The following is a 25,682-nucleotide window of genomic DNA, read 5'->3' on the forward strand; positions in this document are numbered from 1 at the left end:
CAAACCCAAAGTCGCAATTTGCCTTTAATGTGAAGGAGGCCTTGTTTTCACGGTGTGGCAGCTTTCAGGGGTTTTAATCTCAAAGTGGCTGATCAATTTAAGGTAAGTGGCAGGCATTTGGCCTGGTTCCCAGGCTTTGCTTTGCTGCTCTGAGAAAAGAAAGGATTCAGTCAGACACACAGACAACAGGCATCATCAGCGGCTCCCACATTCCAAGCATTTTAACACAGATTAGGTTGGCATGATTCTACTGTTTACTGAAATCTCCTAGGTGTTGCATTTTTCCTTTTCCTTGCTGTGGTTATCCAAGATGGTTTTCTTAGGTCAAGACCTTCATATGCCAAATAGCTTACAGTGCTGTGAAGGGAAAAGAAGAGCAGAGGTCAAGACTTCTGATTAAAATGCTATTTCACTTGCTTGCTGCAAAATATGAGACTTCAGACAGCAGGTAATTGAGCACTGAACTTTTTGCCTAAGGCATACATTGAGACAGGAACTGTTTTACATGCATGCCTGAGGGGGAAGAAAAACGAAGATAATTTCTTTAACAAGGACAAACTTAATTCAACTAGGAATGCCCAAAGGATTAACAGGGTGATCTGTAGTTATTTTTGCTACAGAATGTATAAGCATGAGGCTTACAGATAATGTTGAACAAGATTATAACCAATATAGTCCATTTTTCAATTAATATTTTTCACCATATACTCTTTACTTTTTCAAAGAGTAATATTAAATGAGTTCAACAGACCCCTTACTACCGTCTCATGTTCTTAGCAAAAGTTAATTTTTTAATCCATTTGACCTATAACATAGGTTAAATAAAATATGCATTCCATCGATTAAGCCAAAAAACAAATAAATTGTCTCTCATATATTTTGGCTATATCATACTGTATAGAAAATTTGTATTTTAAAATACATTTTCACAGTTTTTAAAGATACATTGCCTTACTTTAATATAATCAAGAACACCTTTCCATTAGTCATCTTCATGGCAGATCTCCTCATGTTTTATTTCTCTCTAAGAATTTTATCAAAATAAGAAACTACTATAGATTTTTAAAAATAGTTTTTCTAGCTATTATACTTTTCAAAAGCAATGTTGAATTATTATACTTACTATACCTAGAAATGCCTTCCTAACATTTCACACATTTACATTGACTTATTTCTTCCAAAACTAACACATTGTTGCACTTGAGTAACTTATATTAAGAATAAGTATTCTTGTTTGTAAGGGTTAGCTTAGAAACTAATGCAATTTTAACCAGTTATCTTAACTTTAGTTGTTATATATGCAAGTGTGGCTTTTAAAAAATAATATATAACTTTTCACTGATTAAAGAAAAAAAAATTGAGTCAGAAAAGAAGCAGCTAGCAACCATCCTTCTGCTGTTGCCGCATATGTCTTATCACCATGTGATACTTGTCAACATGTGATACTTGGAACTGCAGCAGCCGTCTTGCAAACATGGAGAGAGCCAGCTTAAGGGGCCTAGCTGAAGTGCTGAGGATGGCAGACAAGAAAGATGGAAAAAATATGATTTTCAATTATGTCATTGAGCCATTGAACCAACAATCCTGGGTCCACTCAACTTGAGATTTCTTCTTGTGTAAGATAATAGATTCCCTTTCATTCATGCAATCATATTCGTTGAGCATCTACCATGTCTCAGACCCTATGCTAGGGGTCTGAAGTAGCTCAGTGAACAAAACACAAGATCCCTACCCTCGTGGAACTCACATTCTAGCCAAGAGAGATAATAAACTAAAAACATAAATAAGAAAATTCTATAGTATGTTAGGAAATAGTAAGCAGAAAAAAATTCATAAGAGGAACATGGCAAAAAGGATCAGGAATGCTGGGATCAAAAGGACAGGTTTTGATGTTGAATAAAGTGAGAATTGGTTGGCTTCACTGAAGAAGTGAGATTTGAACAAACACTTGAAGGAAATGAAGGACTTATTTCTTAAGCCAGTAGGAGATAGGTTGTATTTTTCTCATTGTTGACAATCCTCTAAGTGAGAGGGAGATATGGGAAGAGAGAGAGAGAGAAAGAGAGAGATTTGGGATAGTGTCTGATTCCAGCTCCTCTTTGATTCTTCTTAGTTCCAGTCAACCAAATGATTTTTTTCCTTTGCTTGAGTTTCAGCTGGGTTTCTGTCACTTAGAGAAGATTAGTAAGTTTTCTGTTGGTCACAAATAAACTATCTCTGATTCCAGGAACAGCAAGCCCAAATAGATACTGAGCCATAATTCCATTCTCTATATAAAGAGCTTTATTGCCCACACTGGGGGGTATCCAGGCATCCATAAAAGCATGGCCTGTGAGGTTTTCAGCTTCCCAAGTGGAGTGGGAAGATGCTCAGGACTGGGGTGGAGCTAAAAAGAGAAGCTCTGTTTTGGGACTGGTAGTAAAAATTGATAGTCATATTCTAAAAGGGTAAGTCTGCAGGAAGAAAGATAAAATAAATAACAGAGAAAAAGAGGTGAACAACTAAAAAATGTATACTGTACCTAGGAGATAGAAACAGAGAACACTAGCTAGAAGCAACATCTCCCATTTATTACAGAGATATTGATGCATTTATTCTACTATGTTTGCTATGGGCAAAGTTCTAAGATATGCTATTCACATATACACAAAGGTCATAATATATTGTCATTTTGTCACTGGCTCTTCAATGCAGAAAGATGATGTTTGTTTATCTGAGTTGCTTACATACCCTCATGTAGCACCTAAATATCCTAAAAATAGGAATTCGGCAAAACAAAGCATGGAATATACTTATGCTTCCAATTTTCAATTTCTAGCTAAAAGACAATGCCAGCTCTATATCACAGTTTATGTTGGGCAATCTTTCTGTGCATCTGTTTCCTTGTTTGTAAAACGGGTTCAATGAGAATACCTACCTCATAAGACTCTCACAGGGTTATTGTGATTAAATGACATAATGCATGTAACCACAGTGCTATGATTTGGTCACTGTTCCATAAAAATTGGCCATATACCTTTACTATATCTATTTGTATTTGGTTCTTTTTGGGAGGCATACTACACAAGTTTATTTCAAAACATTGCTGTCAGATAAGAGATTTGTGGATTCTGTGTGATTATGGATATTAACTAGAGAATCTTTGTGTGTTGTTATATATTTGGGAGCGTCTTCGTCCATTCAGACTGTTGTAAAAAATACCTTAGACTTTGTGCTCAAAAATATCAATAAATAAATTGCAATGCAGTGAGAGATTTTTTTTAATATGATGACAGTGCACAATTTCAATAGGGTCAGAGAAAACTGGATGCTCATATTGGACACTGACTTAAGACTTACAAATAATAGGCATTTATTTCTCACAGTCCCAGAGGTTGGGAAGTCCAAGATCAAGGCACCAGCAGATTCAGTGTCCGGTGAGGAATCTTTGCTTTATAGATGACACCTTATTGCTTCATCTTCACATGGCAGTAGGGCCAAGGCAGCTCCCTTCAACCTCTTTTATAAGAGGTACTAATCCCATTCATGAAGACAGAGCCCTCATAACTTTATTCACAAAAGACTCCCACTTCTTAATACTATCACACTGGTGCTAGGTTCCAATGTATGAATTTAAGGGAGATGCCAACATTCAGACCATAACAGGGAGGATGGGACAGTGTGTGTGTGTGTGCGCGCGTGCATGTACATATATGCATGCTAGTGCATATTCACTTCTTGACTTCTCATGGTATTATTATGTTCTCAATTATCTTGCTTCCCTCCTCATCTTTCTTCCATGTCCAATTTGTCATTGACTCCAAGACAGGTAGTTGACGTATATTTAAAAATCAAAGCTGGCCTTGGAATGAGAACCCCACATTAAATCTGTTATTAGTTCTGTGACACTAAGCAAATCACTTAGTCTCTCAGAGCCTCAGTTTGTCACCTCCAAATCAATGAGAAAACCACACAGGCTCCTAGCATGACACCTAACCCATGGTAGGTACTCAAGATACTTTATTGAGCCTGCATCTTTTTTCATGATGTCTCTGAAATCTATGTCTCTCTTTTGTTCCCTTTGCCACCCTGGAGCAGGCCTTCATCCCCTTTCATCCAAGGCTCAGCCTCCAATCTGAGCATCTAGTTTTCTCTGACCCAATTGAAGTCATGCACTGTCATCAGATTAAAAAATAATCTCTCACTGCATAGCAATTAATTTGTTGGTATTTTTGGAGCAAACCACCAAAAATATCAAACTCTGATATTTTCCTTTCATACTTTTAGGTACATATGTTGTCAATATTGCCATTCTCTAGGCCTAAGAAGACCCTTACTTGCTCAACTATTCCTAAATATTCTTTGTTAACTCACTTTCTCTGTGCTGTGTGACAACTCTCTCTTCTGAAGACTATATACTACTCTAAGCCCTGAAAATACTAAGATAAAAAAGTCCGAAAAATCTTGGCTCTACCACTCACCTGCAATAATATTAATAAAAACCACTATGTATTGTGCCCTTACATGGAAATATGCTAAGATTTTATATGTGTTATCTCATATAATCCTCACAACAATCCTATAAAGTATTCTTATTATTATCTTAAGAGAAAACTGTAGCTTGGGAATATTAAATCCATTTCCCATTATATAGATAAAAAGTGGTAGAGCACTTTGAATCCAGATCAAAGCCTAAACTCTTAAGCTCTCAGCTACTCTGCCTGTGTTATATTCTTGGAGAAATAATATAAATGACTGTACCATCAGATTGATTACAAAAGAGTTAACTACAACTTGCAAGTGGCATTAACTACTTACAACTACTTACAAATTACCTACTTATACATTCCTCAGAAATTTTTGCAACTCATTGTATATATCTTAGTCAATGTCTCCTAGCTTCAACTATAAAATATCAATGATATCACTTAGTTTATAGAATTGATAGCATATTACTTGAATTAGTGCCTTAATGTAGTTAAATGGCTAGTATAACTTCTCATATAGACACCCAACATATATTAGTTCCCTTCATGTCCTACGCTCCTTCTAATCAATTTAAATATTTGCTGCAACATTTGGATTTTCATTTAATGCTCTCCATGGATAAACTCCCCATTGTCATTGATTGAAAAGCTAAAAGAACAGAGCAGGTCTTGTGAAAAAAATATTAGAAGTGCTCATTCTACAGCTGACTCAAGTGAGGCTTGATGGTTTTCATCAAGTAACTGAAGGATTTTAGTAACTGAAGTCACTGATCATTTGTTCTCCGTGTACTCAAAAGAGTGAAAAAGAAGAACAAAATAAGATAAATGTAATTCTAGAGATACTTCGATGAGACACTAAGAAGATTTTATTGATGCCAAAAAAGAAAAAAAAATGTTGGAATAAGACAGAAAAAAAATGTCTCAGAAGATCTTTGAAAGTTAAACTATGACCTAGGTAATTTATAAACACACCCATCTAAAGCAACAGACTGAGCCAAGTAATTGATCAACATTTCCTCTAATTCTTTTGGTCTAGAGATTTCTTTTTTCTTGATCCAAGCTAAAGAAAAATATGTCTCTGTGTATTGTGGTATGTTTCTACTGTCAAAGGTGCCCAATTGTGGTCCTTGTGTTTATGAGATTATTAGGTTACTTTCTAATTTCTCCTAACTATAATTATACCTTTCATCAACCCAGACTACCTGTAAAACTTTTGAATAGAACAGAATGAAATGTTAAGAACCATCACTTGTCCCCTCTATTGGACTCTCTCGGTGTTAATGTTGAGTGAAAATATTATGTGTATGTGTACACACACATAAAAATATACAGATATACAGTTGTATACACACTCATCCAGATATACAGTTGGCCCTTGAACAATGCAGGGGTCGGAGTGCCAACCCCTCACACATGTATGTTTTGATTCTCCAAAAACTTAACTATTAATAGCCTACTGTAGTAGGCTAACAGTAGATTAACACATATTTTGTATGCTATATATATTATATACTGTATTATTACAATAAAATAAGCTAGAAAAAAGAAAATGTTATTAAGAAAATAAGAAGGAAGATAAAATACATTTACAGTATTATATTGTATTTATCAATATCATGCATTTACATGGTCTGTTTATTGAATGAATCATCTGTCTGAAAGTCAACTTTTTCTTGTAATATCATGACGATTCCATGCTTCTTGGGAGCACTTCCAGCATCACTAGTGGCACTTCGTATGGGTCCCATAATGTTATTCAAGATTTACAGTATGGCACTAAGCATAATGGAAAATACGCAACAATCACAAGAGACCACTTTTTACTGCTATACGCAATTTACTGGAGAGACAAACTGCTCACACGGAGATGATTTGCATTACATAGCATTTTAGGCAGATAAAACGCTTGAGCTCACTACAATAGCAATAGGAGGTGGCTATAAAATTATTATGGTAGGCTGGGCGCGGTGGCTCATGCCTGTAATCCCAGCACTTTGGGAGGCGGAGGCGGGCGCATCACGAGGTGAGGAGATCCAGACCATCCTGGCTAACATGGTGAAACCCTGTCTCTACTAAAAATACAAAAAATTAGCCGGGCGCAGTGGCGGGCGCCTGTAGTCCCAGCTACTCGGAAGGCTGAGGCAGGAGAACGGCGTGAACCTGGGAGGCGGAGCTTGCAGTGAGCAGAGATCGCGCCACTGCACTCCAGCCTGGGCGACAGAGCGAGACTCCGTCTCAAAAAACAAACAAACAAACAAATTATTATGGTACTATAATATGTACTACAATTAGTTTTATGCAGTTATTGCTTAAAATTGAATCTTTACATTTGTTTACACTTCTCTCCACCACAAATGGCACCATTTTTGGTCTATAAGTGTGTATGTAAATCTTGATAAAATTTAACTTTTTATGATACAGTTGTGCATATTTTGATAGTAAATGGTAAAACAGATTAATGTCTACACATATTATGTGCATTCATAACATATCTAACTTTTTCTTAATTCACACAGTTCATCTGTTTTCTCAAATTATCGCAAATCTCCAAAGCATTTTCCAAAATATATTGAGAAAAATCTGCATAGCAAGTGAACCTGTGCAGTTCAAGCTTGTGTTACTCAAGAGTCAACTGTATACACAAATATATATAATGATATAAAATTATTTTATTACCTGGTGAAGTAAGGTGACGTTATCCCCAGTTTATAGATGAGGAAACTGCCTAAGATAGATAAAGGATTGGCAAACATCTGCTTAAAGGGCCAAAGAGTAAATATTTTAGGATTTAGGCTATGACCCAACCTCTGTTACAACTACTCAGCTCTGCCATTGTAGCATGGATGTAGCCATAGGTGTCATAAATAAATTGGCATGTCAGTGTTCCAATAAAACTTTATTTACAAAAACAAGTGACTGATCCATGTGCCATATTTGTCAATCCCTTGGATAGATAACTAGATTTTTTAAAGTCCTGTTGATAAAGCAGTCATCAAGCTACAGTTTACTAAGAAAAACATTTATAATTAAAAAGGATTGTTGATTTTTAAAACATTTTGATGAACCATATTCATACATTTCCTAATATTAAGACATATTTGATTTCTGTAATAAACTTTATTCTTACTTTTAATATATTTTCTGCACATAGAAGAGAAATGAAAGCCCAGAATATAAGACTCCAACTCCAGGAGAAAAGGGAGTTACAGAGAGAAGTAAGCCCAACATTCTGCATGCAAATTTTCATATGAATCATTTCCTGATTTCTAAGATGAGCACATATGGGGCAAGATGGCAGAAACTAGACAGAAAGCAGCTGCTAAGAAGCTAAAAAGCTAAGCAGATATTTAGGCAATCTCATGGTACCAAGGAAACAAAAATTGGAATTCAGGAACCACCAAGTAAAAGAGGCACTAGTAAACACTTCAGGCTTTCAATTAGGGCCCTGAAAGGGATATACCCTAGGAGTAAGAATAATTCAAAAATAGAAAAGCCTTAACTAGATTAAAGTGTTCTGCATGTACTCTACCTGCCCTCCAGGAGAAAAAACTAAATCTTCTCTGAAAAAGCTTACATCATTCAGAGACTCTATAATTTTCTCAATAAATTTCTTGTAATCAGTAAAAAATTACTAAGTATACTAGGAATTGGGGCCAAACAAACAAAAATAAAGAGAAAAAATAGACAATTAAAAACAGAACCGTAGGTGATACAAACATTGGAGTTATAAGACACTGACTTTAAAATAACTGTGATATTTTGAAAAAACATTAATGAGAAGATTAAAAAAAAAATCACCAGGGAATTAAAACCCATTTTTAAAGTATCAAACATTACATTTAAAATTTAAGAAAATATCACTTTTTCTGTTTCATTGTAGTATCAAAGAAGAAGATTCACCATTTTCTGAAAAAGACTACTAAAACATTTTCCTTTTTAATTACATATACCTGAGCCCAGATTTTCTTTATGTACTGCAATCAAAACAACATATCACAATGGATTAAAGACAGAAGCAATAAAAGAATCCCACTGTTTTCCATTAAGCTGGGCATTTTAAAAAATTTGTAAAAACAAGCCAGGCATGGTGGCACATGCCTGCAATCCCAGCTACTTGGGAGACTGAGGCAGGAGAATTGCTTGAACCTGGGAAGTGGAGGTTGCAGTGAGCCGAGATTGTGCCACTGCACTGCAGCCTGTGCAACAAGAGAAAAACTCCATCTAAAAAAAAAAAAAAATTGCAGAAACATAAAGCAAGGTTCTTTTTCTCACTTAATTTTTTTTCTTTTAGAAAACAGCTGTTTTCACTTTATGTTTTCACTTATTTTAACATGTAATGGGTTTATTGTTATTTTTAAATGATTTAATAAGTATGTTTAAATTTTCTCAGTTTTCCATATCATTGTGGTAACAATTAATAGATATAACTCACATTAAAAAAAGCTCTTCAGAGTTCTCAATACTTTTTAAGATTGTAAAGGGGTCGCAAGACCAAAAGTTTTGATAACACTGATCTATAGATTCAAAACATTTACAATCAAGTTCTCAGCCTGTTTTTTGTTTATCTCTCTGTGTGTATGGAAATTGGCCAATTGTTTCTAAGCTTTATATGGAAATGCAAAGGATCAAGAATAGCCAAGAGAATTGTGAAGAAGATTAGCTTAGAGCTATCAAAGTTTGTTTTAAAGCTACAGTAACCAAAAGAGTGATATTGGCACCAGGAAAAATAAACAGACCAAGAGGATAGAATTGAGTCCAGAAATAGTCCTTATATACAGTTACCTGATTTTCAACAACACGGTTACTATGATGGAGTGGGAAAAGGATGACCTTTTAAATAAATTATGCTGGATTTATTGTTCCACATTCTCATCAGCATTTGGTATTAAAGTGTTTTGGATTTTAACCATTCTAATAGATGGGTGGTGTTATCTTGTAATTTGAAATTCTCTAATGGCATATGACGTTGGATATCTGTTGATATGCCATTTGCCATCTGTATATCTTCTTTGGTGGGTGTTTGTTCAGGTCTTTTGCCCACTTTGTAATGGGGTTGTTTGTTTTCTTACTGTTGAGTTTTAAGAGTTCTTTGTATATTTTGGATAGAAGATCTTTGTCATGTACGTGTTTTACAAATATTTCCCCTCAGTCTGTGACTTGTTTTTTTATTCTTTTAAGTTAATGCTTTAAAGGAAATTGTAAGCAGTATCTTCCCTTATGTTATATTCTAGAACCTTTATTGATTTACCTTTCAATCCATCTGAAATTGATTTTTATATCTGATGTGAAGTAGGGATCAAGTTTTACATACACACACGTATACACACACAGACACACATATACATATATACATATATAGAACACAAACACAAACATACACACACACACACACACACACACACACACCCATCCAGAACTCTTATTCATTGCTGGTAGGATTGTAAAATGGTACAGCCACTTTGAAAGACAAATGGAATTTTATGACAATGCTAAACCTTGTCTCACCTTATGATCCAGCAATCATACTCCTATGTATTTGCCCAAATGAGTTAAAAACTTATGTTCACACAAAAATTTGACATGAATGTTTGCAGGAACTTTATTAATAATTGCCTAAAATTGAATGCAACCAAGATGTCTTTCAATAGATAAATGGATTAACAAACTGTGGTACATCCCTACAATGTAATATTAATATTATTGAACAATAAGAAAAAATTATCCACACACAGATACAGAGGAAACTTAAATGCATATTGCCAAGTGAAAGATGCCAGTCTAAAAGGCTAAATATGTATATCTCCAACAAATGTCATTTTGGAAAGACAAAACTATGGAGACAGTAAAAAGATTAGTGGTTGCCAGGGTGTATAAATCAGGGCTTTCCAGACAAACAGAACCAACAGGATATTTATAAATATATAAGAAGAGATGGATTTTTTGTTAACAACAATGTATTAATATCAGTTCATCAACTGTAACAAATGTATCACATCAATGCAAGACACAAATTAATAGGGAAACTGGAAGAGCGGGTGTACATGGGAATCTCTGCTCTTTGGCTCAATTTTTCTGTAAAACTAAAATTGCTTTAAAAATAAAGTATATTAATTAAAATAAAATGTACTAGCCTAATAAAATTACTGATCATTTGGACTTATTAAAATTTAAATCTTCTATTCATCAAAAGACACCATTAAGAGAATGAAAAGGCAAGATGCAAAGTGGAAGAAGATATTTGACATATTTAAATCACACAAATAACTCATATCTAGACTATGTAAATACCTCTTGTAAATCTATAAAAAAGACAGGCTCGATATTTTTCTAAACGGGGAAAAAACTTGAACAGCTTTTTACAAGAGATATCCAAATGGCCAATGAACATGAATAGGTACTCAACATTACTAGTTATCCAGAAAATGCAAATTGAAAACAAAATAGGATATCTCTACACACACCCCAGAATGGCTAAAATTAAAAAGATTGACAATACCAAGTATTGATGAGGATATACAGCAATAGAAACTCATAGGATGCTTTGAGGGTATAAATTGGTAAAAACTACTTTGGAAATTTTGTTGCCAGTAAAGCTGAACATATGTGCACCGTATGATTCAGTCATTCAATCTGCAGGTATAAACCTAACTGAAATGCATACATGTGTGCACAAAACAATAGTTATGAGAATGAGAATATTCCTAGCACATTATTCTCCATAGCACCAAACTAGAAGCAATCCAAATGCCCATGTATTAGTCCATTCTCACACTGTTACAAAGACATACCTGGAACTGGGTAGTTTATAAAGAAAAGAGTTTTAATCAGCTTGCAGTTCTGCAGGCTATATAGGCTTCTGCTCCTGGGGAGACCTCAGGAAACTTATAATCATGGTAGAAGGCAAAGGGAAAGCAGGCACAGTCTTCACATGATCAGGAAGAGAGAGAGGGAGTGAAGTGGGAGGTGCTACACACTTTCAAACAGATCTTGTGAGAAGTTCATCACAAGAGTGGCAAGGGGGAAGTCCGTCCCCATGATTCAATGACCTCCCACCAGGCCCCTCCTCTGACATTGGGGATACAACTTGACATGCAATTTTAGTAGGGACACAGAGCCAAACCATGTTACCCATTAACAATAGAATAGATCAATTGTGGTATATATGTATAATGAATACAATTTAGCAATGAAGAAAACTATATCTATCTATAAAAACATTAATGAATCTCAAAGCTATAACATTTAGCAACAAAAAGAGTATATACTATGTAATCTCATTCAAATAAAATTCAAAAACAGGCAACATTAATTTATAGTAATAGGAATCTGTGCTGTGGTTACCTTTGGAGGAAGTAACAACAGGGACAGGAGCACCAAGTAGGCCTCTGTGGTGTTGTTAATGTTTAGTATCTTGCTTTGTGTCAAAATCAAGCTGTAAAACTATTATTTATGCCCTTACAAGTCCATAAATTAAATTCAAATTAAATAAGTAAAACGAAAGCTATATGGTTGCCTAAATCAACCAACCATAAAGTCATGAGTCATAAAAATTCCCAAATTATTTTTAATCCTATCATTCCTAACCCTGAAACAGAGAGACCCTCCCAATAACAAGATACACTCTCATTACAGAGAGTCCAATGCTCTTCCTGTGCCCAGCACATTATTAATAATTAATAACTAATATTTTAGTGCCAGATACCACACTGAATACTTGCATGCATTAATATATTGAAATCTCCCAATAACTCTTAGAGATGGCTATTATTAAGCTATTTTATAGATGAGAAAGTAAATTTTCACAAGGTCACTCTATCAGTCAATATCTTTTACTACATTTAAAAGAGACCAAGTTTGGTTTAAGCAAAAGGGAATGTGCTTAAAAGGGCATTGCAGAATTCCCAGATTTGCCAGGATAGCCAATGTGAGGACCCTGTAGCCATGAACAATACCCCAAATGAAGTCATGGAGCTGGTCCAATGTGAAAATGCTGTTTTTAGAAAACCAAACACCGCATGTTCTCACTCATACGTGGGAATTGAACAATGAGAGCACTTGGACACAGGAAGGAGAACATCACACACCGGGGCCTATTGTGGGGAGGGGACGGGGGGGAGGGATAGCATTAGGAGATATACCTAATGTAAATGACAAGTTTATGGGTGCAGCACATCAACATGGCACATGTATACATATGTAACAAACGTGCACTTTGTGCACATGTACCCTAGGACATAAAGTATAATAACAATAATTTAAAAAAAAACAAAACGCTGTTTTATTGCCCAGCACTGGTGAGTGTGGCCCACTCTGCCACACTGCCAGCCCTGGAGCCCAGACACGGGCACTGGAGCCAGCCACTGCTCTGTGGGAGCTTGCCGTAACTTCTGCCACCAGCACCACCAGCAAGAATGACTCTCAGTTCCCACTGCAGCAACCAAGTGTTGAGCACATGTTTCATGCCCTAAGGCAAAAAGGAATACATGCACTTATAAAATCCCAGGTCTGGAAGGTGGCAAGTGGGAATTTGAACCCAGCTGACTTGGTTCCAAAACCAGGGGCTCAAATTTTTGCGAGGCTGTCTACAAACGGGGGATGTTACTTTGCCATTTTAAGGACCAAATGAGGCAAGCAAATTCAACAACAAGCAAACCCAACACCACCTCACGTCACTGTGTCACTACCAGAAAGATTCAAAAACGGATTGCTTGACTAATTTATAGACAGAACAAAACTATTTATATGATAAATACGGTGCTGGAAATCACCAAGTGCTGTAGTGAAGGCAGGCAGGGAGGACCCCGTGTGACAGCTCATCCGAGAGCCAGAACTGCACCATGTGGGGCTGTGTGGCTGCATGCTGACTCAGAAGAGGGGTGGGGAAGGAGGGCCGCTTCTGATTCACCATGACCACATCCTGCCCCTCCCTCATTCCTTCCCCTGGAAGCTGCACATCAATCTTCTTGGTGAAATCTCCCCAAAGCATGGGGCTCAGGTATTTGCAGCAAACGTCTGTGAACCTCAGAGTCCCATTTTCCAGGAATATTTGGCCCTGCTTCTTTTCAATGGCATTTAGGTGTGAAGTTAACTATGACTAAGTGTGAAGCTGATAGTCTGGGCTTGATTTGGGTTATTTAGTTTTCACTGTGTTTTATTGGGCACAAACCAGTATCTAACATCATATATATATATGTCCTTTAAAAAACTGGCTTTAGCTGGTTTAAATCAGAAAGAAAATTCTTAATCTAAACACACAATACCAGTTAGGTAACAACTTGGGAGAAATGTGTTCTTTCTGACAATCGTGTAAACACATATTCATTATCATCAAAGACTAAGCAAGCATGTCATCCTCCTCTGATTCATCTTAGGAAAACATGTGGTAGGCAATTCAAAATCCTTCAAATAAAGAATAAAAAGAAGCAAGGTTAAGTTTTTTGTTACAGGAAATTTAGTAAAATTAGTGTCTTTGTGGACTTTTTAATTTTGTTTGCAGTTTTGAAGGTTGGGGTTTTGGGGGGTTTTTTTAATTTGTTTTGGGCTATCATTATTATTATTGGTTTCCACGGAAGGCAGTAGTGGGAGTTAGGATTAGAAAGGTTCTGGTAGTCAATATATGGAGGACTTTGAAAGGTTAGGGGTCTGATCTTTATTCTGTAGGCAGGGAGTAATTCATAAAGGTTTTTTATCTACTTTATTTTTACAATTTTTTAGCCAAATAGAACAAAGAGAAAAGTGTGGAAATTTTAAGTAAATTTACTTTTTTTAATCACACATTATGCAATCACCATTCATGTCAAGAAATAGAAAACTACCAGCACCTCAGGAAGTTCCCTTGTGGTATTTTTAAATTAAAAAAATTATTAACTATAACCAAATAGAGTGAAAACATAAAACATGTATGTTCTGTTTAACATGTCATTGCCATCAAAGTCAAGAAGTCTAAGATCAAAAGCACCCCAGAAATCCCCTGAGTTTAACTCCCAAATCACAACTTTCTCCCTCCACATCCACCATTCCCAAATCATAAGGTAATTGCTACCTAAATATTTGGAATAACCATTTCTTTGTGTTTCTTTATGTTTTTACTACCTAGGTATGCATTGCTAAATAAGATAGTTTAGTTTTGCCATTTTTGATCTTTGTTTAGATACAATCATGCTTGATGTTTTCTTCATTGTTTTGCTTCTTTACCCAACAGTATTTTTGAGGAGTCATCCACGCTGATTCTTGTAGTTTATAGTCACTTTCTTTATTATAATAAACTGTTGCATGAATACATCACAAGTTATTTATCCAGGCTAGAGTTGTTAGACAGTTAGTGGTTTCCAGGCTGAGGCTGTTACAAATAATGTTAAGGCATTGTCTGTGTGTATGTAAGAGAAAAAGAGAGAATTCAGATGTATCTACTAGTACTATGCAAGCTGAACTCAGGGAGAAAAGAATCAGGGAATTTAGTTGGAAGACTCAACTATAAACAATCAAATTTATGAACTTAGTGATTAACAAAGAAAGTAAGAAAGGACAGATTCCTAGCAGGAGTTCCCATTACTCTGCATTTTTGCCTGCTTTTGATATTATCCATAATTTTAAATGTTTGCTAAAATAATCAGGAAAAATTAGCTATTGTTTTACATTTCAGTTCCCTAATTGGTAGTAAGTTTGAGCATTCTCTTGTATTTTTTCATCAGACTATGAAATGTTGTGTGTAAATTGCCTATGCATATCCTTTGCCCATTTTTCTATCAACTGTTTCTTGTCTTTCTTGCCGATTTGGGGGAACTCAGTAAGTTCTGAATATTAATCCTTTGTCTATTACCTATATTGTATAGATATTTTACTTGCGTGTTGCTTATCTCTGTTCACAGTGTCTTTTGCTATATGTAAATTTTTAGTTTGTATATGTGATGACTTTTGTGAGGTGTTACCTTGGCTAGGCTACAATATGTAATTATTTAATTAAACATCTAGTCTTAGTTTTCCTGTGAAGGTAGTTTACAGATATAACTAAAGTCCTTATTCAGGTGACCTTAAATAAGGGAGATTATCTTAAATAATCTGAGTAAACCTGATTAAATCAGTTGAAAAGCCTTAAAAGTGGGACTGAGGCTTCTCCCAAAGGAATATGAAGTTTTACACTATGATGTTCCCTTTTTAAAGACCTTCTCTACTGAGTTCAGACTTTCTTAGTAAGCCCCAACAATCACACAAGCTAGTCCATATGTGTGTGTGTGTGTCTGTATGTGTACACACACACATCTTTATCTATATATATCTATCTGCATCTATATCTATCTATATCTATATATATGTATTTAAATTTGAATTTATATTTATAATTATTCTCCCTGCTAGTTCTGCTTATCTGGTGGAACCCTGACTGATACAGTATAATATTTTTACATAGTCAATCTATCAATATTCTCATTTATAGTTGCTGGGTTTTGTGTCTTGCTGATGTAGTCTTCATATAAATATGTTTGTAAGTCATGATTAAACAGAATTGGTAGTAATGGCTAAAGATTGAAAAGCCCCTTCCCTCCTCTCTACTATTTCTTCCCCATCTAGAAGTAACCATTGTTAATAAGTTGGACTATATTTGTCAAGCCTGTTTTTTATATATAAAAAAATAGCCTGTGTGTGTATATTTGTCTGTGCGTGTGCGTGTAAAAGTCTACAAAGTGAGCTGGAAGAACACATCCCAACTTAATGACAATGATTACATGTAAATGAGAAAAAAGTGGTAGACAGAAGTGAAAAGGGACTTTCAGATTTTGTACTTTTGATTGTCTAAATCTTACATAATGAGAATCTATTTGTATTTAAGTGATTTTTATATTTAAAAATCTTTATAAAATTATTAATAATGATTCCATTGTTCCAATATTTCAAATTTGGGTAAGCCAAGAGATAATGGTTCCATTGAGATAAATAAAAATGTCAAAAACAAGATGTTTACTGCAAGCATTACAAGCTCCAAAGCCATGCTTAAATGCATGATAAAAGACAATAGGAAGATTGAATATGGTGTCTAGCTAGGAGTACATGCTTGGCCTAAATTTCAAAAGTCTGTAGAAAAATAAAACATGTCTACAGGCAAAATTTGGCTTGTGGGCCATAGCTGTGTAACCATTCCAACCATACAGGAAAAGAAGAGGTTGATTTCAAACCAAGAATGGTAGAATTTGAGCCTTAGAGATGTTTTTAAAATCATAAAACCTAAGACTCCAGTAAAAACAACAGTGTAATTTGGTAAGAATGTGTTCTTTTTGAAAGGTGTATTATAGATACACATTCATGTTGTTTAAAAATTTCATCCTATTCTGATATAATGGTGGCTGAAGGGTTGGAGCAATACAAAATTATCTTCACCCACTTTCAGATAAATAGGAAGAGATACATTTCTCGTAAAGACAATTTACTAACAGTTCTATTAAGTTTAGGAACTGAGAAATGGCAAATTTTGAATTTTACAGTGTGACGTTTAATACAAGATTCCATTAGAAATACCATACTTAATATTAAATGTTTTTTTGAAAAATGAGGGACAGCAACATGGCCAGGACTCAGCACTTATCTCACACTTGCCAAGGTATAACTGTTGAGCAGACACCATAATGGATAATAGTCCACAAATGTTTAAAGACCAAAAATTAATCAATGTAATACATCATATCAATACAATAAAGAACAAAACTCACATGATCATCTCAACAGAAAAGGAAAAACATTTCACACAATGCAAGACTAAAATATTGTTTATAAAAATCTAGGAATGGAAGGGAACTTTCTCAACTTGATAAAGTGCATATATGAAAAACCCACAGTTAATATATGTTGAGCATCCCAAATCTGAAAGTCCAAAATCCAAAATGCCCTAAAATCCAAAGCTTTTTGAGTGCTGACATCATGCTCAAAGGAAATGTTCACTGGATCATTTCAAATTTTTGATTTTTTTATTTGGGATGTTCAACTGGTAAGTACAATGCAAATATACCAAAATCCAAAAAAATCCCACCAAATCCAGAACACTTCTGGTCCCAAGTAGTTCAGATAAGGTATATACAACCTGTATATAAGGGTGAAGAACTGAATGTTTTCCCCTAAGATCAGAAACAAGACAAGAGTGATTATTCTCACTACTTCCATTTAACATTACACAAGGTGAGTCAATTAAGGGAGAAAATAAAGTGAAAGACATCAAAATTTGAAAGAAATAAGTAAAATATACGTATACATGACATGATTAAGTCATCATGATTCAGAAAATCCTAAATAATCTAGCAAAAACTAGTCAAACTAATAAGTTTTGCCAAGTTGCAGGACACAAAATCATTATACAAAAATCAATTGTATTTCTACACACACTTGCACTGAACAATCCAAAACGAAATAAAGAAAATAATTTCATTTCTTACAGCATCATAAATCATAAAATATTTACAAATATATTTAACAAAGGAAGTGAAAAACTTGTGTTCTGGAAAGTATAAAATATTATTGAAAGAAATTAAAGACAACCGAAAAAAATGGAAAGACATATCATTTTCATAGATTAGATACCATGAATACACCCACGATCATGGGCAATATTTCCCAAACTGATCTACAGATTCAACTCAACTATTCAAACCATTCAATGGAGAAAGAACAGACTTTGTAGTAAATGGTGCTGAACCCTTGCCTCACACTATGTAGAAAAATTCACACAAAATGGATCAAAGACCTCACTGTAAGAACTACAATTATAGTTTCATAAAACTAGTTTATAAAATGAAAACTATAAAACTCTTAAAAGAAAATATCAGCTTAAACCTTTATAACCTTGAGTAAGAGAAAAGTTTCATAGATATGACACTAAAAGTACAAGCAACAAAGAAACAGATGGATAAATTGGATTACATCAAAATTTAAAATTCTTGTGCTACAAAAGTTATCATCAATAAAGTGAAGAGACAACCCATGAAATGGGAGAAAATATTTGCAAATCATATTTCCGATGAGAGACTTATACCTAGAATATGTAAAGAAATCTTATGATTCAGAGGTGGCTGGCAAGATGGCTGAATAGGAACAGCTCCAGTATGCAGTTCCCAGTGAGATCAACACAGAAGGCGGGTGCTTTCTGCTTTTCCAACTGAGACACTGGGAGCAGCCCATGGAGGGCAAGCTGAAGCGGGATGGGATGTTGCCTCACCCAGGAAGCACAAGGGGTCAGGGAACTCCCTCGCCTAGCCAAGAGAAGCCATGAAGGACTGTGCCATGAGGTATGGTGCATTCTAGCCCAGATACTACATTTTCAACAGTCTTCACAATCCGCAGACCAGGAGATTTCCTCAGGTGCCTACACCACCAGGGCCCTGGGTTTCAAGCACAAAACTGGGTGGCCATTTGGGCAGACCTCGAGCTAACTGCAGGAGGTTTTTTGTTTTTGTTTTTTTGTTGTTGTTGTTGTTTTTCCATATCCCAATAGTGCCTGGAACACCACTGAGACAGAACTGTTCACTCCCCTGGAAAGAGGGATGAAGCCAGGGAGCCAAGTGGTCTAGCTCAATAGATCCCACCCACATGGAGCTCAGCAAGCTAAGATCCACTGGCTTGAAATTGTCACTGCCAACATAGCAGTCTGAAGTCGACCTGGATGCTGAAACTTGGCGGGGGATGGGGCATCCACCATTACTGAGGCTTGAGTAGATGGTTTTCCCCTCACAGTGTAGACAAAGCTGCAGGGAGTTTGAACTAGGCAGAGCCCACCACAGCTCAGCAAAGACACTATAGCCAGACTGCCTCTCTAGATTCCTCCTCTCTGGGTACGGCATCTATGAAAGAAAGGCAGCAGCCCCAGTCAGGGCCTTATAGATAAAACTCCCATCTCCCTGGGACAGAGCACCTAGGGGAAGGGCTGTGAGCACACCCTCAGCAGACTTAAACATCCCTGCCTGACAGCTCTGAAGAGAGCAGTGGATCTCCCACCACCATTCTGGAGCTCTGCTAAGGAAAAGGTTGCCATCTTAAGTGGGCCCCTGACCCCCATGCCTCCTAACTGGAAGACACCTCCCAGCAGGGATCAACAAACACCTCATACAGGATAAGTCTGGCTGGCATGTGGCAGGGGCCCTTCTGGGATGAAGCTTCCAGAGGAAAGAACAGGCAGAAATCTTTGCTGGTCTGCAGCCTCTGCTGGTGATACCCAGGCAAACAGGCTCTGGAGTGGACCTCCAGCAAACTCCAGCAGACCTGCAGCAGAGGGTCCTGACTCTTAGGAGGAAACTAACAAACAGAAAGGAATAGCATCAACATCAACAACAAAGATGTCCACACAAAAACCCCACTGGAGGGTCACCAGCATCAAAAACAAAAGGTAGATAAATCCACAAAGATAAGAAAAAAAGTGCAAAAAGGCTGGAAATTCTAAAAACCAGAATGCCTCTTCTCCTCCAAAGGATCACAACTCCTCAACAGCAAGGCAACAAAATGAGTTTGATGAATTGACAGAAGTAGGCTTCAGAAGGTGGGTAACAACAAACTCCTCTGAGCTAAAGGAGCATGTTCTAACCCAATGCAAGGAAGCTAAGAACCTTGAAAAAAGGGTAGATGAACTGCTAACTAGAAGTTTAGAGAAGAACATAAATAACTAGAAGTTTAGAGAAGAACATAAATGACCTGATGGAGCTGAAAAACCTAGCACAAGAACTTTATGAAGCATACACAAGTTTCAATAGCCAAATTGATCAAGCAGAAGAAAGGATATCAGAGATTGAAGAGTAACTTAATGCAATAAAGAGAGAAGGCAAGATTAGAGAAAAAAAGAATAAAAAGGAATGAACAAAGCCTCCAAGAAATATGGGACTAGGTGAAAACACCAAGTCTATGTTTGATTGGTGTACCTGAAAGTGATGAGGAGAATAGAACCAAGTTGGAAAACACTCTTCAGGATATCATCCAGGAGAACATCCCCAACCTAGAAAGACAGGACAACATTCAAATTCAGGAAATACAGAGAATACCACAAAGATACTCCTCAAGAAGAGTAACCCCAGGACTCATAATCGTCAGATTCACCAAGGTTGAAAGGAAGGGAAAAAATGTTAAGGGCAGCCAGAAAGAAAGGTCAGGTTACCCACAAAAAGAAGCCCAACCAACTAACAGCAGATATCTCCGCAGAAACACTAGAGGCCCAAAGAGAGTGGGGGCCAACATTTAACATTCTTAAAGAAAATAATTTTCAACACAGAATTTTATATCCAGTCAAACTAAGCTTCATAAGTGAAGGAGAAATAAAATCCTTTACATACAAGCAAATGCTGAGCAATTTGGTCACCACCAGGCCTGCCTTACAAGAGCTCCTGATGGAAGCACTAAATATGGAAAGGAAAAACTGGGACCAGCCACTGCAAAAACATACAAAATTTGTAAAGACTATTGACACTATGAAGAAACTGCATCAACTAATGGGCAGAATAACCAGCTAGCATCATAATGACAGGATCAAATTCACACTTAACAATATTAACCTTAAATGTAAATGACCTAAATGCCCCAATTAAAAGACACACACTGGCAAACTGGATAGAGTCAAGACCCATCAGTTTGCTGTATTCAGGAGACCCATCTCACATGCAAAGACACACATAGGTTCAAAATAAAGGGATGGAGGAATATTTACGAAACAAGTGGTAAGCAAAAAAAAAAAAAAGCAAGGGTTGCAATCCTGGACTCTAATAAAACAGACTTTAAACTAACACAGATCAAAAGAGACAAAGAAGGGCATTACATAATGGTAAAGGGATCAATGCAGCAAGAAGAGCTAACTATCCTAAATATATATGCACCCAATACAGGAGCACTCCGATTCATAAAGCAAATTCTTAGAGACTTACAAAGAGACTTAGACGCCCACACAATAATAGTGAGAGACTTTAACACCCCACTGTCAATATTAGACAGATCAACAATACAGAAAATCAACAAGGATATTCAGGACTTTAACTCAGCTCTGGACCAAGTGGACCTAATAGACATCAACAGAACTCTCCACCCCAAATCAACAAAAGACACATTCTTCTCAGAATCACATCACACTTAACCTAAAATGGACCACATAATTGGAAGTAAAGCACTCCTCAGCAAATGCAAAAGAATGGAAATCATAACAAACAGTCTCTCAGACCACAGTGCAATCAAATTGGAACTCAGGATTTAGAAAATCACTAAAAACTGCACAACTACAAGGGAACTGAACAACCTGCTCCGGAATGACTACTAGGTAAATAACAAAATTAAGGCAGAAATAAATAAGTTATTTGAAACCAAAGAGAACAAAGATACAATGTACCAGAATCTCTGGGACACAGCAAAAGCAGTGTTTACAGGGAAATTTATAGCACTAAATGCCCACAGGAGATAGCAGGAAAGATCTAAAAGTGACACCCTAACATCACAATTAAAAGAACTAGAGAAGCAACAGTAAACAAACTCAAAAGCTAGCAGAAGACAATAAACAATTAAGATCAGAGCAGAACTGAAGGAGATAGAAACACAAAAAATCCTTCAAAAAATCAATGAATCCAGGAGCTGGTTTTTTGAAAAGGTTAACAAAATAGATAGACCACTAACAAGACTAATAAAGATGAAAATAGAGAAGAATCAAATAGATATAGTAATAAATAATAAAGGGGAGATTACCACTGATCCCACAGAAATACAAACTACCATCAGAGAATACTGTAAACACCTATATGCAAATAAACTAGAAAATCTAGAAGAAATGGATAAATTCCTGGACACATACACCCTCCCAAGACTAAACCAGGCAGAAGTCGAATCCCTGAATAGACCAATAACAAGTTCTGAAATTGAGGCAGCAATTAATAGCCTACTAACCAAAAACAAGCCCAAGACCAGACAGATTCACAGCTGAATTCTACCAGAGGTACAAAGAGTAGCTGGTACCATTCCTTCTGAAACTATTTCAACCAATAGAAAAAGAGGGACTCCTCCCTAACTCATTTTGTGAGGCCAGCATCATCCTGATACAAAAACCTGGCAGAGACACAACTAAAAAAAGAAAATTTCAGGCCAATAACCCTGATGAACGTCGATGTGAAAATTCTCAATAAAATACTGGCGAACCAAATCCAGCAGCACATCAAAAAGCTTATCCACCATGATCAAGTCAGCTTCATCCCTGGGATGCAAGACTGGTTCCAGATACACAAATCAATAGACATAATCCATCACATGAACACAACCAATGACAAAAACCACATGATTATCTAAATGGATGCAGAAAAGGACTTCGATAAAATTCAACAGCACTTCATGCTAAAAACTCTCAATAAACTAGATATTGATGGAACATATCTCAAAATAATAAGAGCCATTTATGACAAACTCACAGCCAATATCATACTGAATGGGCAAAAGCTGGAAACATTCCTTTTGAAAACCAGCACAAGACAAGGATGCCCTCTCTCACCACTCCTATTCAACATAGTATTGGAAGTTCTGACCAGTGCAATCAGGCAAGAGAAAGAAATAAAGGGTATTCAGATAGGAAGAAAGGAAGTCAAATTGTCTCTGTTTGCAGATGACATGATTGTATATTTAGAAAACCCCATTGTTTCAGCCCCAAATCTCCTTAAGCTGATAAGAAACTTCACCAAAGTTTCAGGATACAAAATCAATGTGCAAAAATCACAAACATTCCTATACACCAATAATAGACAAACACAGAGCCAAATCATGAGTGAACTCCCATTCGCAATTGCTACAAAGAGAATGAAATACCTAGGAATACGACTTACAAGGGATGTGAAGGACATCTTCAAGGAGATCTGCAAATCACTGCTCAAGGAAATAAGAGAGGACACAAACAAATGGAACAACATCCCATGCTCATGGATAGAAAGAATCAATATTGTGAAAATGGCCATACTGCCCAAAGTAATTTATAGATTCAGTCCTATCCCCATCAAGCTACCATTAACTTTCTTCATAGAACTGGAAAAAACTACTTTAAAGTTCATATGGAACCAAAAAAGAGCCCATATAGGCAAGACAATCCTGGGCAAGAGGAACAAATCTGGAGGTTTCATGCTACCTGACTTCAAACTATACTACAAGGCTACAGTAACCAAAGCAGCATGGTACTGGTACCAAAACAGATACATAGACAAATGGAACAGAACAGAGACCTCAGAAATAACACCACACATCTACAACCATCTGATCTATGACAAACCTGACAGAAACAAGCAATGGGGAAAGGATTCCATATTTAATAAACAGCGTTGGGAAAACTAAGCCATATGCAGAAAACTGAACCTGAACCCCTTCCTTACACCTTATACAAAAATTAACTCCAGATGGATTAAAGACTTAAATGTAAGACCTAAAGCAATAAAAACCCTAGAAGAAAACCTAGGCAATACCCTTCAGGACATAGGCATGGGAAAAAGTTCATAACCAAAACACCAAAAGCAATGGCAACAAAAGCCAAAATTGACAAATGGGATCTAATCCAACTAAAGAGTTTCTGCGCAGCAAGAGAAACTATCATCGGAATGAACAGGCAACCTACAGAATGGGAGAAAATTTTTGCAATCTATCCATCTGACACAGGGATAATATCCACAATCTACAAAGAACTTAAACTAATTTACAAGAAAAAAACAAACAATTCCATCAAAAAGTGGACAAAGGATGTGAACAGACATTTCTCAAAAGAAGACATTTATGCAGCCAACAGACATATGAAAAAAAAGCTCATCATCACTGGACATTAGAGAAATGAAAATCAACTACAATGAGATACCATCTCATGCCAGTTAGAATGGCAATCATTAAAAAGTCAGGAAACAAGAGATGCTGGAGAGGATGTGGAGAAATGGGAATGCTTTTACACTGTTGGTGGAAATGTAAATTAGTTCTGCCATGTGGAAGACAGTGTGGTGATTCCTCAAGGATCTAGAATCAGAAACACCATTTGACCCAGCAATTCCATTACTGGGTATATACCCAAAGGATTATAAATCATTCTACTATAAAGACACATGCACACGTATGTTTATTGCAACACTGTTCACAATAGCAAAGACTTGGAACCAACCCAAATGCCCATCAGTGATACACTGGATAAAGGAAATGTGGCATGTATATACCATAGAATACTATGCAGCCATAAAAAAGGAAGAGGAGGGAGGAAAAGGAGGAGGAGGAGAAACAGGAAGAGGAGGAAGAAGAGGAAGAGGGACAAGAATCAAAGAAACACAATAAGAAATGATAAAGGAGATACCACCACTGACCTCAAAGAAATACAAACAACCATCAGAGAATACTATAAACACCACTATGCAAATAAACCAGAAAATCTAGAAGAAATGGATAAATTCCTGGATGCACATAAACCTTCCCAAGACTGAACCAGGAAAATGTTGAATCCCTGAATAGACCAAAAACAAGGTCTGAAATTGAGGCTGTAGTAAATAGCCTACCAACCAACAAAAGCCCAGGATCAGATGGATTTACAGCTGAATTCTACCAGAGATACAAAGAGGAGCTGATACCCTTTCTTCTGAAATTATTCCAAACAATTAAAAAAGTGGGCCTCCTCCCTAACTCATTCTGAGGCCAGAATCTTCCTAATACCAAAACCTGGCAGGTAATAGAACCAAAAAAGAAAAACTTCATGCCAATATCCCTGATGAATATTTATGCAAAAAGTTTCAGTAAAATACTGGCAAACTGAATACAGCAGCACATCAAAAAATGTATACACCACAATCAAGTTTGCTTCATCCCTGGGATGCAAGGCTGGTTCAACATATGTAAATCAATAAATGTAATTCGTCACATAAACAGATCTAGAGACAAAAACCACATGATTATCTCAAGAGATGCAGAAAAGGACTTTGGTAAAATTTAACATCCCTTCATGTTAAAAACTCTCAATAAACTAGGTATTGAAGAAACATAACTCAAAATAATAAGAGCCATTTATGACAAACCCACAGCCAACATCATACTGAATGGGCAGAAGCTGGAAGCATTCCCCTTGAAAACCAGCACAAGACAAGGATGCACTCTCTCACCACTCCTATTCAACATAGTATTGGAAGTTCTATCCAGGGCAATCAGGAAAGGTATACAAATAGGAAGGAGGAAGTCAAATTATCTTTGTTTGCAGATGACATGATCCTGTATCTAGAAAACCTT

At 36.3% G+C, this 25,682-nt stretch overlaps 2 long non-coding RNA genes across 5 annotated transcripts in view; both read right to left on the reverse strand.

The window, feature by feature from the left end:
- The window catches only part of LOC103226554 (uncharacterized), a 228,073-nt gene that overhangs the window by 152,787 nt on the left and 49,604 nt on the right, over positions 1–25,682 (reverse strand). The window lies entirely within an intron of this gene.
- Positions 7–11,414, reverse strand: LOC119626156 (uncharacterized). The gene is made up of 2 exons (XR_005242332.2): positions 11,255–11,414; positions 7–357 (listed from the first exon to the last, which is right to left on the reverse strand). It is a non-coding gene; the product is annotated as an uncharacterized lncRNA (long non-coding RNA).

This window comes from Chlorocebus sabaeus, chromosome 21, assembly GCF_047675955.1.
Source record: "Chlorocebus sabaeus isolate Y175 chromosome 21, mChlSab1.0.hap1, whole genome shotgun sequence".
Lineage (NCBI taxonomy): Eukaryota > Metazoa > Chordata > Mammalia > Primates > Cercopithecidae > Chlorocebus > Chlorocebus sabaeus.